General features: G+C 37.8%; 1 pseudogene across 1 annotated transcript; it reads right to left on the reverse strand.

The window, feature by feature from the left end:
- Positions 1-6,076: 6,076 nt before the first annotated feature.
- LOC123638363 lies at positions 6,077-7,696 on the reverse strand (annotated as a pseudogene). Its single transcript, XR_006735327.1, has one exon. The product of XR_006735327.1 is annotated as a dnaJ homolog subfamily A member 1-like (transcript).
- Between the last annotated feature and the right edge of the window lie 9,905 nt (positions 7,697-17,601).

The raw sequence follows: 17,601 nt of genomic DNA on the forward strand, positions 1-17,601 counted from the left end.
ATAAAAATCCAATGAGCTAAGGTATATGCAAGTGCTTAGAGCACAGCCTGGCATATAGTAACTTGTGTGCAAGTGATCTTATTATTGCTTTATCTGTGGAAAAATGGGCAAAGCCTTACATTTTGCAGTATATGGTATTTAGATCATACACTTTCTCACCACACTGAAGGATTCTGCTTTCCATTTTGAAGTGAAGTTGCTGTGCAATTCCTCCTACTCAATGCTTTCTTTCAACATCCAATAGAAAAGGCTTTCTAAAAGTATTTGCTTAGGAACATCAATTGTCTTGTGACTGACAGCCTTTTTTCAGCCAATTTACTAATTTTGATGATTTGTTTTTCTCATCAGGAGTCCTAGGTATACTATTTGTGTTCAAATCATCCCCAATTCATATATGTAAGAATTAAATTTTAGATAGATTGTAAGTTGCCCACCTGTAGCCCATGAAGTTTATGATTCTAACCCCGAAAAACATGAAGGTAGCCTTTCTGCCTTGGGAGAGGGCAAGGGTCCTACCACATTTCAGTAGCTAATTCCAACACATAAAAGTATATGTTTGGGCAGAAAGACACGTGAAATATTCATGTGTATAAGTCCCATCTTTTCAAATCTTCTCTGTTACATTAATAGCTCCCTCTAAAACATAATTATTATGTAAGAAAGTAGCAAGGAACTTTTGAGATAGACCTCTCCACCCCCTGGTGTTTCTGTTCAGACTGTCCTCCAGGGTCTAGAGGCAGCGTGCTCTGTATGGCGGGAATGAAGCTTTGTGCTTACACCGCATCTAGTTGTGGCGTGTGTCGGGCCAAATACATAACTGTTTTGGAGGCTTTTGCAGTCAGACACAAAACTACTCACATAAAAGCACAAACAGCGGAAGTTTTGTTATCACTTTGAGAAAATTCTAAACCATGAAAATTTGAAGGTTCACAGAGGAGGGTAATTGGACTATAAGTGTACTCTCAGTTTGTAAAATTTCTTAAGGTATTCGATGCAGTGAGTTTCTCTCTGTATATATGAGATTTGTTTATAATATATAGACTTTGGGGGGAACATACAAAGCTGAACTACAGTAATGCTAGTTCTAGGTATCACAGTGTTAACAACAAGGTTATTTATTTATTTTTTTGGAATTGAATTTGAAAAATATCAGACCTAAAGTTAGGGAGGACCTTGACTGGAAAAGAGAGGCATCTGTAAGGAAGATTCTATAGTTCACAGTGATTACGTCATTTGGTCACTATATTATATCTATTTCATAGAAGAAACTAAGGTGCACAGAACTTATCTTGCCCAGGTTTGTTTGACTTAGAAGGTAGTTGACTAGAAGATAAATCCACGTATGCCTAACATGAGGCTTATGTCTTTTGGGCCTGGTAGGAGGCTAGAAGAATATTAAGTTCTTACAAATTGTTAAATTTTTTGCAAGTTTCTCCAGTGGTTATAAGGCAAATAAAATTTCGTAGAGCTATTTCCATCAAGCATACTCATATCAATACTCAAAAATGTCTACAGGTAATTTAATCAGGAAAATATTAGATCTATCAACATATTCTTATCTCATGACACGTTTAGAAAACTTTTGTTTCCTACCATTGTATATACTTACAACCAAAATAAATTGTATGTTGCTCCAAAATCTTTCCTTTGGTTTGTGAAATATTTTGGCGGATGAAGCATTCGAGAACAAGAGCATTTGTTAAGGGGTTATGACAGAAGTCAAAATTAATTTTGGTGAATAATACTTGAGTCCAGATGTTTACTTTTTCTGGTGTTCTTAAAGAATTATGATTTAAAAAAATAAAAGTTGATCAGATTATAAACAGATCTTTAAAATGAGCTACTAAATAATATTTCTGCCTCATCAAGCTGTATGTAGAAACAGGTCAAAAGGTGCGAGAACTTAGCAGTAACTGCAAGATCAGTAGTAGAAAGAAAAAGAAAAGAAAAAAACAGGTGTGGGTGTGAGAGAGAGAGAAAGAGTGTGTATGTGTGTTTGTGTGTGTGTATGTTCCCAGAGAGAGAGAGAGAGAGAATATGAATTGCTTTTGGAACATAACTCGAGTGAGTGAAGGGTAGTGTCTCTAGCTGGGTGACTTTGGCCACTAAAGCCCAGTAGATTACTGATCTGTTCCCAGAAGGGGCTTTAATTCTAGCTACAGAAATTTTAGGCCTGGAAAGGACCTGTGCTTTGCACAGAGTCTGGCATGCGGTAATTTATAGTTAACACTTCTTTAGTGATTTCTGTGTGCCAAGCACTTCTCCAAGTGCTTTACACCCATTCGTTCATTTAATCTGCACAGCACAGGCTTTCAATAAATGATGGAAGAATGAAAATATAGTGTCCCATATTTTCACTAATAGCCCAGAGAAAAACAGAAAATATCTCTAGTAATATACTGACTCCTCTCTGTAAAGCTTAAAAACATGAGCGTAAAGAGTATTCACAAAAATCCAGTGATGATATGGGAGACACGGTATTCATTTGAGTAAATTCTTAGTGATGCACCTTAATATAAAGTCAGTTTTTACTCACTAAATGGGAAATCTAATTTATCTTAGGTAGTCGTGTTACTCAAGCTGCCCGGGAAGGTGGGATAGATTCCAACGATCACCCCAAACTTTGTATGTTCTGTTGTAACTATTACTTGAAATAAAGTGCTCCCAAGGTTAGTTTGAGAAATTATCAGTTCAATAAATTTCAGTTGATAGCAGCAATATTTTTTGTTTGTTTTTGTCTTGTTTTGTTTTTTAACTATTGGATTTCTCAATGATGCTGAGATGATAATATACGTTATGGAACGGGAAACTCTCTTTTACATAGAACACCTGTTGGGAGTAGAATCCCGCAAAACTCATCCCCTGTGCTTTCTGGCTGGATTGGGGGTCTGGTCCCACAGGTGCTGGGTGTATTGGTAATGCAGACATTCTTGGGAGAGAAAAGGAAGGGCAAGAAGGGCAGCCACCCTGATTTCTACTGCACTATCCCCGATTTCAGGTATTTTACCAACTCAACAAATTATTTATTCAGTAGTGTCAGAGACTTCAAGGCATCCGTATACATTACATTTATGTTCAAAATAGAGTTCATTTATTAGCTAGCAATTTTATAAATGCCAACCATTAGATTAATTAATAAATTGCTGATTATCAAATAAATGTCTAGTTATATATGGGTATTAGTCATGTGCAAAACTCCCTTTTTAAAAGCTAATTACTGTAGCGTCCCTGCTTGTCCTGTAAACTAAAACAAAACAAGCTGTTATACAAATGGTACCAAGGTTTTATGAAACCGATTAATTTTCGGTTTGTGCCTACGTTATGTTAGCACTCAGGTTTAAACATGGGAGCCTACACCCGTGTCTGCCTCCTGGTGCCCAACCCCCATACGGTTTGTTTGCCTCTGAAAAACTCCATTTTTCCTAGGCTTGGACTCAGGTCTCTAGGAAGGGTGTTGTGTGGCAGGGCCAAATCAGTGCATTTCAGACTCTTCCGTTATGGGAACACCTTTTATAACTTCTCCCATTCCATAACCTGACCGATGTGTGTTGTCAATAAACTTTAATAATGGTATTGTTATCCCAGTTTGTGGGAAAAAATTTTAAGATTCCTTGAATATAGCATCTAGTCATACATCTCTTATAAAGAGGTATTTAGTTAACGTTAAATTATATTTGCATTTAATCTAAGTGTAGTATATGATTTTTTCATGCTATTCTGAAAAGAACAGAGGTGCAGGGGAAAGGGATGAAAACAATGTTTATAAAACTATGTTTAAACCAGACATGGTGGCACGCGCCTGTAGTCCCAACTGTTCGGGAGGCTGAGGCAGGAGGGTTGCTTGAGCCCAGGAATTCAAGACCAGGCTGGGGAACATGGTGAGACCTTGTCTCAAAAGCTCAGACTATGCTTAATTCGTTTTTCTATTGCTTGTAACACCTATCACAATGACTGTTGGGGTAGTAGAAGTTCCATGTGGAATCAGGAATGTCTTATTCACCTTGGTATTCCCTGCTCCTGACAGAGTGTCTGACTTAGCAGGAACTCAATAAGTCTTTATTAAATAGAATTGAATTTTTAAGAGCAAAAATATTTCTTTCTCTTTTGAGTCTTTAAGGTTCTGGGCCTACAATTACCACATAATTCTGATATTTGTGGCTGTAAGTAGGCATAGGTGAATACATTTCAGAACTTGAGTGATGCTTAGCAAAAAAAGAAGGATATTTTTATTTATACATGAACAAGTAGAAAATTGATATGTATATATGTGTGTAGAGATCAGTAAATGTTGTCCATAACTTTATCAGTTCCAAAGAATTGGTGTATAAAGGCTGGACGCAGGTCCCTTCTATTAGGTTTGAAGCTCTGTCAGCTCCCAGTGTTGTCCACACAGTGAATTCTTAGTCAGCAAAGATGATCAGATGATGGATTGTAACAAGAAAGTCCTGTAAGACGTGAATAAATAAAAAGTAAAGGCCGGGCGCAGTGGCTCACGCCTGTAATCCTAGCACTCTGGGAGGCCGAGGCGAATGGATTGCTCAAGGTCAGGAGTTCGAGACCAGCCTGAGCAAGAGAGAGACCCCATCTCTACTAAAAATAGAAAGAAATTATCTGGCCAACTAAAAAATATATATAGAAAAAAATTAGCCGGGCATGGTGGTGCATGCCTGTAGTCCCAGCTACTGGGGAGGCTGAGGCAGGAGGATCGCTTAAGCCCAGGAGTTTGAGGTTGCTGTGAGCTAGGCTGACGCCACGGCACTCACTCTAGCCCGGGCAACACAGCGAGACTATGTCTCAAAAAAAAAAAAAGTAAAAACTCATTAGATAATTATATCTTCATTTGACATATTAATTTTTTTTAAAAAATCAGTGTGACACGTCAGTCTGAGTCATGTCTGTAAAAGGTAATCAATAAAAATCAGTTTATTATTCTGTAATTACATGTATCGATTGATGCCTTTTAAAAATCTCTGAGCCATAGAGTAACGTTTCCCCAGTTGCCTTCTGTGGTAAATGACCAAATTAAATGGCAGTGGAGCTAGGATGATGAAGGGTATTTATCCTGGCTATAAACATGTTATTTATTTTACTATCTGATAACTGTCACTTAGCTACATTTAAAATCATATTCATGACTACATTTCTACAAACTTGTCTTCAAATTATTCACAAATAATTCCTGCAATTAATTCACTCTTCTACATTGTGAATAAAACATAGAAATTCTGAATTTAGAAGGATTTGTCTATCTACTCCTTATAGAGAAATCGTTATTCTCCTAAATTTTATATGTTAATATTTCATAATATCTTTATAATTTTTTAAAAATACTCTTAGTGAGATGGACTTGCAGTTATTTCACACATTAGAATAAACATCTTACTTCTCTGAGCTCCTCCAACATACGGGTTTATATCCATTTATTTGGCATCTAATTATATGCCCCCTAATAAATTCATGGTTTTTTTTTTTTTTTTGCTTTGTAACCAGTATATTAAGGAGACATTCGTACATTTCAAGAACTGCTTATATTCTGATACCCAGATTTAAGCATGTGAACACATTGATGAGACTTTTAAACATACAATTAAAGCTATTCATCATTTGCTATACTACCAACATTAAATTACAGTTACTTTGGAGCATAAGTCAAATGGTTTAAAGTAAGCCTGTAACATACCTAAAGGAAGACCTTCCTATATTATGCATGCAAATTACTTCTCCATGTAAAGATCTCTTCACTTCTAAATTATCCATTTCTGGAAGTTACTACTCAGGGGCTTGTCATGGTCCAAAGAGAAGAAGGAAAAAATAACCAGGACTGGTCAAGTTACATATCTATGGATATATTATATATGGATGGCACAGAGGGAATGCAATTCTAGAAGTGCAAGCCCTCAAGAAGCAGCATATTATGATAAACCCCTTCTTTTGAAAGGCATCTTTTCTATCACTGATACCACAGGCTAAATTATATAGTATGCCATCTTCAAGTAACAGTTGAGGCAAAATAAATGCAGAGGCATCACAATGAATCCCACCTAATACAAATTAACTACACAGACCAACACATCTCTACAAATTTAAGTTTTCTTTTTCTGATTGCCAGTTAAATACAGAGTTTTAATTTCATAGCTTAACAATGAAGGGTCATACATGAAGCCAATACATACACCTAGCATTTCAGTCTAAGCTTGTCCACATACATAGCTCAAATCAATTACAAGGTTTAGCCTAACAAACACTAAGGGAACTTTTTTTTTAAAGTAATTTTTACAGGTATTAAATTTCACCTTGCACACTGAAGTCATCATACATACAGGGCAAAGTCAGATCTTTTATATTTGCATTTATTCATTTAACTTTTAAAACACTACTATAGTTGAATATTAAAAGAAAAACAATAGCAAGTAGTGAGCATATTACGATTAGAGTCCTTCACTCATTCACTACTGCACATGAAATGCCAGCAGTGAAGTATCATTAACTGGCCTCATTAAGAGGTTTGACACTGAACACCACCTCTGGGATGATGTTCATCATCCTCATATGCTTCTCCATTGTAATGGTGCCGTCTTTCTTGATTTGGATCAAAGTCCACCAGTTCTACTTGATCCATTTCATCAGTCTCTTTTACTTCCTTCCTCTCGGGTAAGAGTTTTTCCAGCATAGACAGTTTATCAGGAGAAAGAAAGCCATTTTCAGGGAAATTTACCTTAAATTCGATGATTAGGCGACCCTTTTCATATGGTCTACGATAAATTGGCATGCCTTCATTTAGCACACACTTGATATCTCCATGCTTGACAATTTGACCTGGATGAGAGGTGATGACTATGGTTCGGTTGTCAAGAGTAGATATTGGCTTTTGGAAGCCACATAATGCTTCAACCAGCTGTATGTCCATACACATAAAAAGGTCTTCTCCTCGTCGAGTAAAAACAGCATGGTCCTTCTGATCTAACACAATGATAATATCTCCTGGCTCTAGTCCTGGTTCTTGGTCTCCTTCACCATGGAATGTTATCTTCTGGCCATCTTTCATACCTTTGTCAATATGAACTTCTAGAATCTTCTTTTCTCGAACTATCTTCCTTCCATTGCAGCTTTTACATCTATCTTTAGGACTGATCCATTCCCCATGGCCCTGGCACTCCATGCACACAGACTGAATTTGCTGAACCATTCCAGGGCCTATCTGATGAATTCTTATTTGCATTCCAGTACCTCGGCAATTGGGGCAGCACTCTACTGCTCCTTTCTTACCACCTCGGCCTTCACATTTGTCACAAATCACATTCTTTTGCAGAGCCAGTTTTCTTGTTGCACCATTATATAAATCTTCTAAGGTTACTGACAGCTGATGTACAACATTTTTACCTCTCCTTTCTCTTTGCATCCTTCCTCCTCCTCCAAAAAACATATCAAAGATGTCCATGGGGGAGCCAAAACCGCCACCAGCTCCACCCTCTTTAATTGCCTGTTCTCCTCCTTTGTCATATAGTTCCCTTTTCTTTGCATCAGAGAGTACTTCGTAAGCTTGAGAAATCTGTTTAAACTTCTCTCCTTCATTTGGATTTTTATCAGGGTGGTACTTTATCCCAGTTTCCTATAAGCCTTTTTCAACTCTTCATGAGTGGCATTGGGTTTGACCCCCAAAACATCATAGTAAGTGGTTTCTTTCACCATTTTCTACAGTCGGTGAGCAGGCTGAGGCCGACGTGGAGGAGCGGGAAGGAGTGCGTAGCTGTGCCCAGCTTGGGCAGCCGCTGCTCCTCCGCCTCTCACCGAGCGTTCTGGAAAGTTCCCTAAATTCATGTTTAAATCTGTCCTTTGTATGCCTTGATCCTTTAAAGTTAAAAAACACTATTTCTGAACATATTGTGTATAAATATTGTTAAGTATCATGCACTTAACGTAGGGAGGGGTGTAATTTATTCAGAGAGTCAGGTCTGAATGATATGGGATATATATATATATATATATTTTGCTGGGTCCAGTGGCTCACGCCTATAATCCTAGGATTCTGGGAGGCCAAGGCAGGAGGATCACTTGAGCTAAGGAGTTTGAGACCAGCGTGAGCAAGAGTGAGACCCCGTCTCTACTGAAAATAGAAAAATTAGCCGGGTGTCATGGTGCGCACCTGTAGTCCCAGCCACTCAGGAGGCTGAAGCAGGAAGATGGCTTAAACCTAGGAGTTTCAGGTTGCAGAGAGCTAGGATGATGCCACTACACTCTACCTGGGGCAACAGAGTCAGACTCTGTCTCAAAAATAAAGAAATAAACGAAATACATTTTGCCTGTTTGTTTGAAGCTTTGAAATATCAAAACCCATTGATCATTGTCATAAACCTGAATCATCTCCCTCAGGAGGCTTATTCTAGAGAGGGGATAAGGATCAAAGGGGAGATGGCAATGTTACTAAAGTAAACCTTTATTTAAGTTGTAACAGTTAGTCTTTTTATTATTATTCACCAGCTAAATAGGATCAGTATGCAGGCACAAAAAAGAGAATGTTATCAGTAATTCACGATGCTAGTTAGCATATCTTTTGAACTGTCGTGTGTATTACTGGTCAATAGTATAAGTGTCATATTATAGATAAATGTACTGTCTTTTTAAGTTCAGAAGACTTGGCAGTAACTGATAAGAGCCTGAGGTTCTTAAGGGCAGTGTTTTCTTAGAGTTTTACTTGCTAACTAGGACATAATAAGAGAAAAGAGCCTCAGTAAACATTTGTTGAATGAGCGAACGTGTGAATGTTTTCCTTTTTTGTGAATGCATTTTGTCCGATATATGAGGGGTAGTAGACTTCAGAACTTGAGGGATGTTTAGCAAATCTGTTTATTTTAATAGAGGCTATTTTTATTTGAGCATGAACAAGTAGATAGATAGGTAAACGTTGTCCATAACCTTCTCAATTCTCAGTTATTTGCTGGCATTCTTTTCCCTTTCTCCATAGAGCTTAGTGTAGTTACTTGTATGACAGTATACTTAATCTCTAAGACGCTCTTTGTTTTTAACTTTTAAACATCATGTGGGCATAAAAGAACCTCAAATCTGTTGTATCAGTTAAACTGTTTCTTGCCATGAAGTTGCATTTGTGACTAGTAATAAATATTGATAGTAGTAGAATAATTTGCTCATTGATGTGTGATTTGGGAATTGTAACTTACTAAATTAAACGTTCATCCAAATTCTCCTTGATCACCAAACCTACTTATTTAAGCATCAAATTTCATATTATTTAAGGTTCATTGTATGCCCATAAACTTGAAAAATTTATGGCTGGGAGCAATGGCTCATTCGTAATCTGAGCACTCTGGGAGGGCCAGGCGGGAGGATAGCTTGAGCTTAGGAGTTCAAGACCAGCCTGAGCAAGAGCAAGACCCCGTCTCTACTAAAAATAGAAAAATTAGCCAGGAGCAGTGGCATGCCCCTGTAGTCCCAGCTACTCTGGAGGCTGAGGCAGGAGGATTGCTTGAGCCAGGAGTTTGAGGTTGCTGTGAGCTGTGATGACGCCAGTGCATTCTACCCGGGGCAATAGAGTGAGAGTCTGTTTTAAAAAAAAAAAATGATGTGATTTTTGGTAAATAGGATAATATTTAGTAATTTATGAATTTAGAAAATGAAGACTCTTACCTAATAACATTTTTGGCTTAGTGGTATGGAATAGAATATAATATCTTAATTTTAAAATGTCTTCTTGGAGATCTGATTCAAGTTGTAGTCCTAGTTTTTCCTGCTCCTTCCATAGCTTCCTGCAGATTTCACAAAACTACACCTTACTGGCAGTCTCCACCCACAGGTGACCCACGTTTCTTCTAGCCATTCGGGTTGTAGTATCACTAGTGATTCTGGAAGCAGCAGTCTTTCTGATATCTACCAGGTTAAGAAGGAGATTTTCTTGTCATTTGCTTCATTTTCATGTATTCCAAGGAGTTTCAGGGTTCTCAGTTAATATTAATAGAATCTATAAATTAAATATTTGTGTGTATATTGTATGTGCATATATGTACGTAAAACATTAATGTTTATACTTCTCACAGACAGCATGTTATACGTTTGTTTGTTTTGGGATGTAGAACTACTGTCTAAGTGTACTTGCCTCTGCTATTACCAGTTATCAGAATTTTAACTAGAGTGGTTGGAATGGAATCATTTGTCTTGACTTTAAATATTTCATTCATTTGACTACATGTGTAGTATGTTTATGACTCTTTCTCGACTGAACACCATAGGGGGAAACTGTAGAGTGGGGCTTTTATACTAAGTGTTTCTTATTAAAGTCCATATTGAGTATGACAAAAGGGAGGGATTATTAAGAGTGGATCATTGAATTATATTCCTTGTATTTTAAAAAATTACCTATAGATTTAGTTATGTGTTTCAAATAAAAATCTTACGGTACCAATGAATGGAAAATAAGCTAGAGTTATGGGATTCCAAACATATTTTTAAAACAAAATAATCTTAATTGTTAAGGAATAGTTAGTTGATTGGCTTAGAATATGCAAATTTAGGAAGTGACTAAAATATCCACAAGAAACCCTCTTTTCAAATACATTCCAATAATACTTGATTTTAGATGGTTTCAAACAAAAGAACATTATATCCACAAAGCATAGTTCGTGGCTCCTTAGGAATTGTGACATGAGGTGACCATAAAAAATACCCTTTTTAAGGAACATTATAGTTATGAAGGATCATTGGTGTGTTTAGGCAGTGCTAAGTTTCTATAGTTTTTAATTACTAAAAGTAAGTGAATAATTAGAATACCATATATATAAGACATATTTGTTTAAGTCCTAAATTTAGTAGATCTTAGAAAATAAATTTTCTTTTAAAGAGATAGTCTATTAGTTATACACTTTTCTCAGTCTACCTGCCCCCCTACCCAACACCATCTATTTCTGGAAGTTCATTGTTTTAAAAACATTTATTCCACAGTTCCCTTCCACGGAACAATGAACGGGATACATAAAAGCTGTGCTTAAGCTTATATTAATGAAAATATCACGGAAGAGCCCTTGTCCTCTAAACTTCAAGATGATTATTACACATTTTGACAATCTATAATGGGAATACAGCTTGAGATTAGAGCAGGTATTACTGTTTTCTTCAAGCATATACAAACAAATGGAATTTCTAAAAGATAAATTTATAATAAGAATGAAACAATTTGCTTATATAATTTATTGAGGGCCATTCTGATGGGAATTTTACCCGAATGTGCAATTGTCTTGAGTAAGCTGGATGCATTCATGATGAAATTCCTGATGGTACGTCTGTCCCTAGCTATCATCCAAATGTCTGGGTGGGTGAGAGTTCCTAATTGCTCTGGCGCAGTTGGAGCTTACAGTCTGCAGTCTGATTGTACCTTGGTATTAGATAAAAAAAAAAAAAAAAGAGGGTCTCTGTGTATCATTTTGATTCATTTAGTTGAGTTTCAAAACTATTTGCTTCAAACTTGATGACAGGCATGCAGCCTGTAAGTTTATATTTGTCATAAGGAAACATCCATAGCTGTATCTAAGGATTTGGCTATTAGCTAGGCAAAACTTAACATTTAATATTCTCAATAGACCATCTCTATTATCTTTAAATCAGAACTTCTTAAGGTGAGAAGAAGCCTGACGTCTCATTGGTCCAACTCCAAGTCTTACATTGGATCCTATCCAGCAAGCATCCAGTTATTCTTGAACAGTGCCAGGGACGAGCAGCTCTCTCTCATGGCAGCCCATTTAATCTTTGCACAATTCTGACTTAGGGGATCTTTTCCTTTTTTGTTGAAAGCTGTCACATTGAGGTGAGTGTAAATGCTCATCAGATGGGCACAGAGAGGTTGAAATTGAATGCTGTGAACAGGGAGAAACGTGTAGAATAATGTTGCTGCTGCAGTGGAGGAAGGAGAGAAATTTCAGAGGAAAGTGAAATGATGAGCGTTAGGAGAAGAAACCCTCCTCTGTTTTAACAGGGACACATCCTGCTGGGTTTGGAGTGGGCACTTTGGGAGTTGAGGGAGTTCCTTTCTTAAACTTCTGTTTTCTCTCTGGAGAGTTGAGTTCCTTTGTTGAGAGTGAGAGAGTTGGTGGGTAGAGAGTTTTAAGGAGAGACAAGTTGCAGAGAGCGTAGTAGAGCAAATTGACCAGAGAAACGGAGACTCAATTGAGTTGGTACCTTCAAATATAAAATGATTTCCCTTTACCCTGGTAAGTAATTTTCTCCACAGTTAGCACAAAGATTTGACTTCATCCAGGACTGAAGTTGTGCTAAATGAGGGTAATACAAAGACAGGTGGAGCAACATGTCAAACTTTTTCTAACTACAGAGCTTTGCTTTTGCATGCCTTCTGGCTGGAATGTTTTCTCCTAGCTTGATCCTTTTCTGCCTTCATTTTCAAGTATTATCTCCTCAGCGAGTGCTTCCTTAATAATGCTCTGTAAGGGAGCGCTTACATTTTGGTTCCTTTCCTGGCTAGTCCTTTTATTTCTTTCCTAGACCCTAAGTGAAATGATTATTACTTTCTATGTTGTCTGTCTGCCTACTAGAATAAGTTTCAAGAAGTCAGGTCTCATCTCCATTTTCTCTCTAGAGCCTTAGTACAGTGCCAGGAGATCATAGGAATTCAGTCAAGATGTGTTGAATGAATGTAATTGAAATAATAGACTAGGGAATATAAGCAGAATATGAAAGGAAGTTAAGACGGGAGGTGCGAATGCTAGACACAGAGGTAGTAGAGTGTTGAAGACTAAAGATCCTCCTTAAGTTGAAAAAGGGTTTTCTTAGAAGCAGATGGGAGCAAGCTGAAAGACTAGGAGGTTGCTGGTGAAAAAAAGCAGAATGCCTAAGTTAGGGATACGAGACAATGCCATTTCCATCCAGGATAAGGTCCTGGTTAAATGATATGACCGTCAGAGCGAGTGGCTTACACAGACTGGAAATAGTTGTACAAAAATAGCTAGATCAATAAAACAGAGTTCAAGCAACATGGAACTCGTGTAAGGGTATAATATGTAACAGAGGAAGCCACAAGTCAGTGAAGAAGGCAATGAATTATTGAATAAGTGATCTTTAGAGTGTGGGAGTGATTTTATATTCTCACTTTGTATCATAATTAAATAAGTCCCAGATAAGCTAAAGGGTTGGCAAACAATGTTGTAATGAATGATCAAAACACTTGATAATTAAAAGATCAATTGATATGAAGATTTAAAGTCAAAATATAACTGATTTATGCAAATTAATAAGAAAAATACTCAGCTCACAGTACAAAAATGTTCAAAGGACAGAAGTCTGTCATTTACAGAAAAGAAAATGCAAATATCTCTACCTCACATAAAATATTTAAGACATTTAATAATGGACTATATGAAATTTGAATATGGAACTATTTTGCTTATCAAATTAGCATAGATTTTCCTAAATATTTATAGACATTTGTATACATTCCTTATAAGATTATAAATTTAGGAAAGCAACCTAATAATTTACATTAAGAGCTTTAAAAAATTGTCCCTCTCTTTTAGGTGTATGTGTGTATATGTGTGTGTGTGTATTTAAAAGCATATATTGAAGTAAAAAATACTGACAGTGTAAAACTAGGAACAACATAAATTATATCCAAACTAGACTTAAAACCAACATTATATTTCTAAATATATTTTTATACTTTCCACGTATATATAATTTTATGTGATGTTCCTTCTCTGTTATCTCACTTAAATTAGCATTCAGTAGTACTTTCTAGCCTAAATTTATATGAGTCTAATTTAGGTGCTATTTGGGTTAAATATATATGTTTGAGATTCTGTAAATTTTATTTCCATTAAAGGCTGGGCATGGTGGCTGGTGCCTGTAATCCCAGCACTTTAGGAGGCCGAGGCAGGAGGACAGCATGAGGCCAGGAATTGGAGAACAACCTGGGCAACATAGGGAGACCCCATCTCTATGAAAAATTTAAAAATTAAGTGGGCATTGTAATGCACGTGTGTAGTCCCAGCTACTTCGAGACTAAGGTGGGAGGATCGATCGCCTGAGCCCAGGAGTTCAAGATTACAGTGAGCTATGATCACATCACTGCACTCCAGCCTGGGTGACAGAGCAGGACCCAGTCTCGGGGGGGCGGGGGGATACTTCTTAAGCAATCCTCTTAAAATGGCTGTATGTGTGAGATATTTAATAAACAAAACTTTTTTGCAAATGATTTTAAAGTGCTTAATAAAATATATGCAGTATTTTATTTTTACTTAAGTTAAATTAACCTTTCACTAGAGCTTTATGGCATTTAAAATTTTTTTAGTTTGTTCATTTTCTTGACACCCTTTAAAAAAGTCCAAAAATACTGGTTTTAAGAAATATATTCACTATAAAAGAATATATTTAGTTCCTTTTTATTTAAATCATAGATCTTTCAGCATTGATCTGAGAATATTATTATTTTTAAAGAATATTACTATTTAAATAGTAACGGGCAACTAAATTTATGGTAGGCTGTACATGTATAGAGTAAATTCATTTAGGACAGGAGTTATTTGCCGAACTGGAATATGTAAGCCTTTCTTCTGGTTGCTGAGACAAATATAGTCATAAACTTTTAAATATAAAGTGTCTGTTTGAGTATGCTTATTTAGAATAAAAGGGCTTAAAGACAAGCATAAATGTTAGTAGTGTTGGATTCAAGGAAGCTAGAAAGCAAGTGTTTCAATTACGTTTATATGCAAATATATATTTATAAATGTATCTTTTATAACTTAGCAAAGTTATTATTACTGTATTGTATTTTAACTCTTTTCTTTATAAAGACTGTCTATTGAGAAAGCTGGGCATAATGCAAAGTATTTAGTATTTTCTGTGTTGGTTAGACCTCATTTTGAGTCCTGGCACAGTTACTAGGTTTGGTTTTGTTAACTTTGAACAACTTATTTAATTTCCTTGAGCGTTTTCTCATCTATAAAATAGGGGTACTATAATACTAACTTGCTGAATCGATATGAAGAGTGATGATTATGTATTCAAAGCATCAAATTTACTGCTAGATATTTAGTAGTCATTCAATATAGGACCACTATCATTACTGTATGAATCATTTGGCTAGAATTTAATGGGTGCAATAGTCTGAGAGGTTTATTTGCAAATTTGTAAGGAGGTAAGGTGTTTAATGGAATTTCATGTTTTTCTTTTTTAAATCAAATTCTGCAAATATAAATTGTGTGCCAGGCTCACTGCTGGTATGGGTAGAAGCTGTACAAGTGTAATACTAAGATGAAAAATGTAACAGCTTGAGGAAGGAACTTTTGATCTTAGCCTGTAACTGGCTTTCTTTTCCCTTGTTTGATCCCAAAGCAGTTCTAGGAATGGTGAGAAGCTGTGTCTCCAGTTTACAGATAAAACTTAGACTCATGGAGGTTGAGTGACTTTGCCAAAACCACATAATGAGCGGTAGAGGTGAGATTTGGAGCCACGAAACTGAGTTTGTTCCTTCAGCAAATATAAATCCAGTAAATACTGTCTTCCAGTCATTTTTCTTAAGTTTAGTGTAATACTCTTCTCCAGAATACCAATTTGTTTTCAGTAAACTTTTAACTCAGTCTCCAAATGTCTCGTTGTTCATGAGACAGTGGTATTTTGAAATTAGTGGATTCCTGAAAAGTTGTTTAATCAAGTTTTTTGAAATGTCTGATTTAGGGAATTCTGTAGCATTTTCAAGTAAAATAGACATGTAGTATAAATAAATGTAATCTTCTAAATTATTGGGTTAGTGAATGTTATTTTATCAGTAGTTTGTTTCTTAAAGAGTGGAATACCAAGAGATAGCTTACAACTAGGATCATTTACACAAATAGAGTAGAAAGTTCCATTTTGGAGAGATGAATCCAATTGACATTTAAAAGACTCTTTTCTTTAAGACCTAAATATAATTCATTTAAATGATGATTTCTTTCGGGCATTGCAAAATATATTTTCATGGTTAAGTATCTATTAGAAGTTTTAAAATTAAAGAAAATCCTTTAATTATATTAAATTATTTAAAATGCAGATTTTTTAAGATGTATATCTTCCGTAAAGTACCCTTTTGTCGCGCCGCACTCGCCTGCAAGGACGACGCAACAAACTGGAGTTCTTCCAACAGCAGTTTAATGAGGCATCTAGTCTAGTTACATGGCGAGAGACCCCGAACAGGAAGGACCGTGGGCTTATATACCATTGCAGGTAGTCGTGGCGGGAAGTGATTGGTAGAGGGCCCTGACAAGGCTCCCAGCAATGATTCTATTGGCTATGTGCTCACCCGTAATCAGAGACCGCTCCCAACAGCTCCCCCTTTTGTTTTGCAACACAAGCTTTGGGGACTCCAACCTCAAGGTCCGGATCCAGGGGGTGGAGTCCCTGAAGCAGGTGCAAAGGCCACCGTCTCCCGTGCAATGAGCAGAGACTCTGGGAGGTGCAACGGCTGGTAAGGGGGTGACACGCCACAATCTGGTGCAATGGGGAAACCCCTCAGAGTGCATGGGCCATGTCACGCTGTGCGAGAGGGGAGGCGGTCTTGACCTTTGGAGCGTAACATTTGTAGCCAGATGCCAGGGGATTGACCACACTCGAGGGCGGCTAGGGCTTGGGTAACCACCACTCGGTCCCTGCGGCGCTGTGCACGAATGCACAGGAACCCCCAGATCACGAAACCTGCTCCCAGGATCCCCATGAACCCTAGGGACCCCAGGCCAGCCCAGTCCCGAAGTCCTCGGACTATTGACTGAAATGTAGGAAAGAGACCATTGGTCACTGTCAAGTCCAGGCGTGTGGAGTTAATGTGGGTGATCTCCAATTGCAACTGCCGGGTCAAGGCGGTAAATTGACTAGACCAGTGTCCTGTCAACATAGCAGATAATTGACGAGACTTGTTGGCCGCGGTGGAAGCATTATCAAACGGTACCGCAGTAATGCATAGTCCTGTGAAACGCCATTCGCAGCCCAGCTGTGCCAGCTGCCATAAGGCATCTATTTGCTCCTGGACCAAGTCCACACGTTGGTTCAGTATCATGATATCACCCTTCAGATGCGCGTTGACGGCGGATTGTGTGTCCAGAGCTGTAGCCACAGATGCCGATAGGTTGTTCAGCGTCTGTGCTGTCTGAACAGAGCCTACCGCTGCAGCCGTAGCGGCTGCCAGTGCGGCAGTCACTGCCAATGTGGAAATTACAGCTGCAGTAACGCCAAAATCTCTTCGCTGTCGGAAAAGGGTCAAGAAGCTAGGAGCCTCCACCGGCCAAGGAATATGCCGAGGCATACGGGCAACAATTGCCATGGACTGGCTGGAGGCATTCCAGCAACGGGCATAGGAGCAGTTTGCCGTGGAGCAATTGAGAACACCAGGACCAGAGGAAGTAGCAGTGATCCAGATAAAAGGGGGCCAGAGGCAAACAGGTGTGGAGGGGAAAGACAGATCACGCTGCTGAATAGCGTGGACCGACGTCTCAAATGTTGAGGAGGAGTTCCATGTAAGATTGGCAAGGCCCAAAGAGGCATTAGTAGCGAACAGCCGGGGGAAGATCTGGGCATCATGGGTCACCGGCATCGGTCTCGGGAACACCGACAGGATGGCCC

Source organism: Lemur catta, chromosome 5, assembly GCF_020740605.2.
Source record: "Lemur catta isolate mLemCat1 chromosome 5, mLemCat1.pri, whole genome shotgun sequence".
In the NCBI taxonomy this organism is placed as follows: domain Eukaryota; kingdom Metazoa; phylum Chordata; class Mammalia; order Primates; family Lemuridae; genus Lemur; species Lemur catta.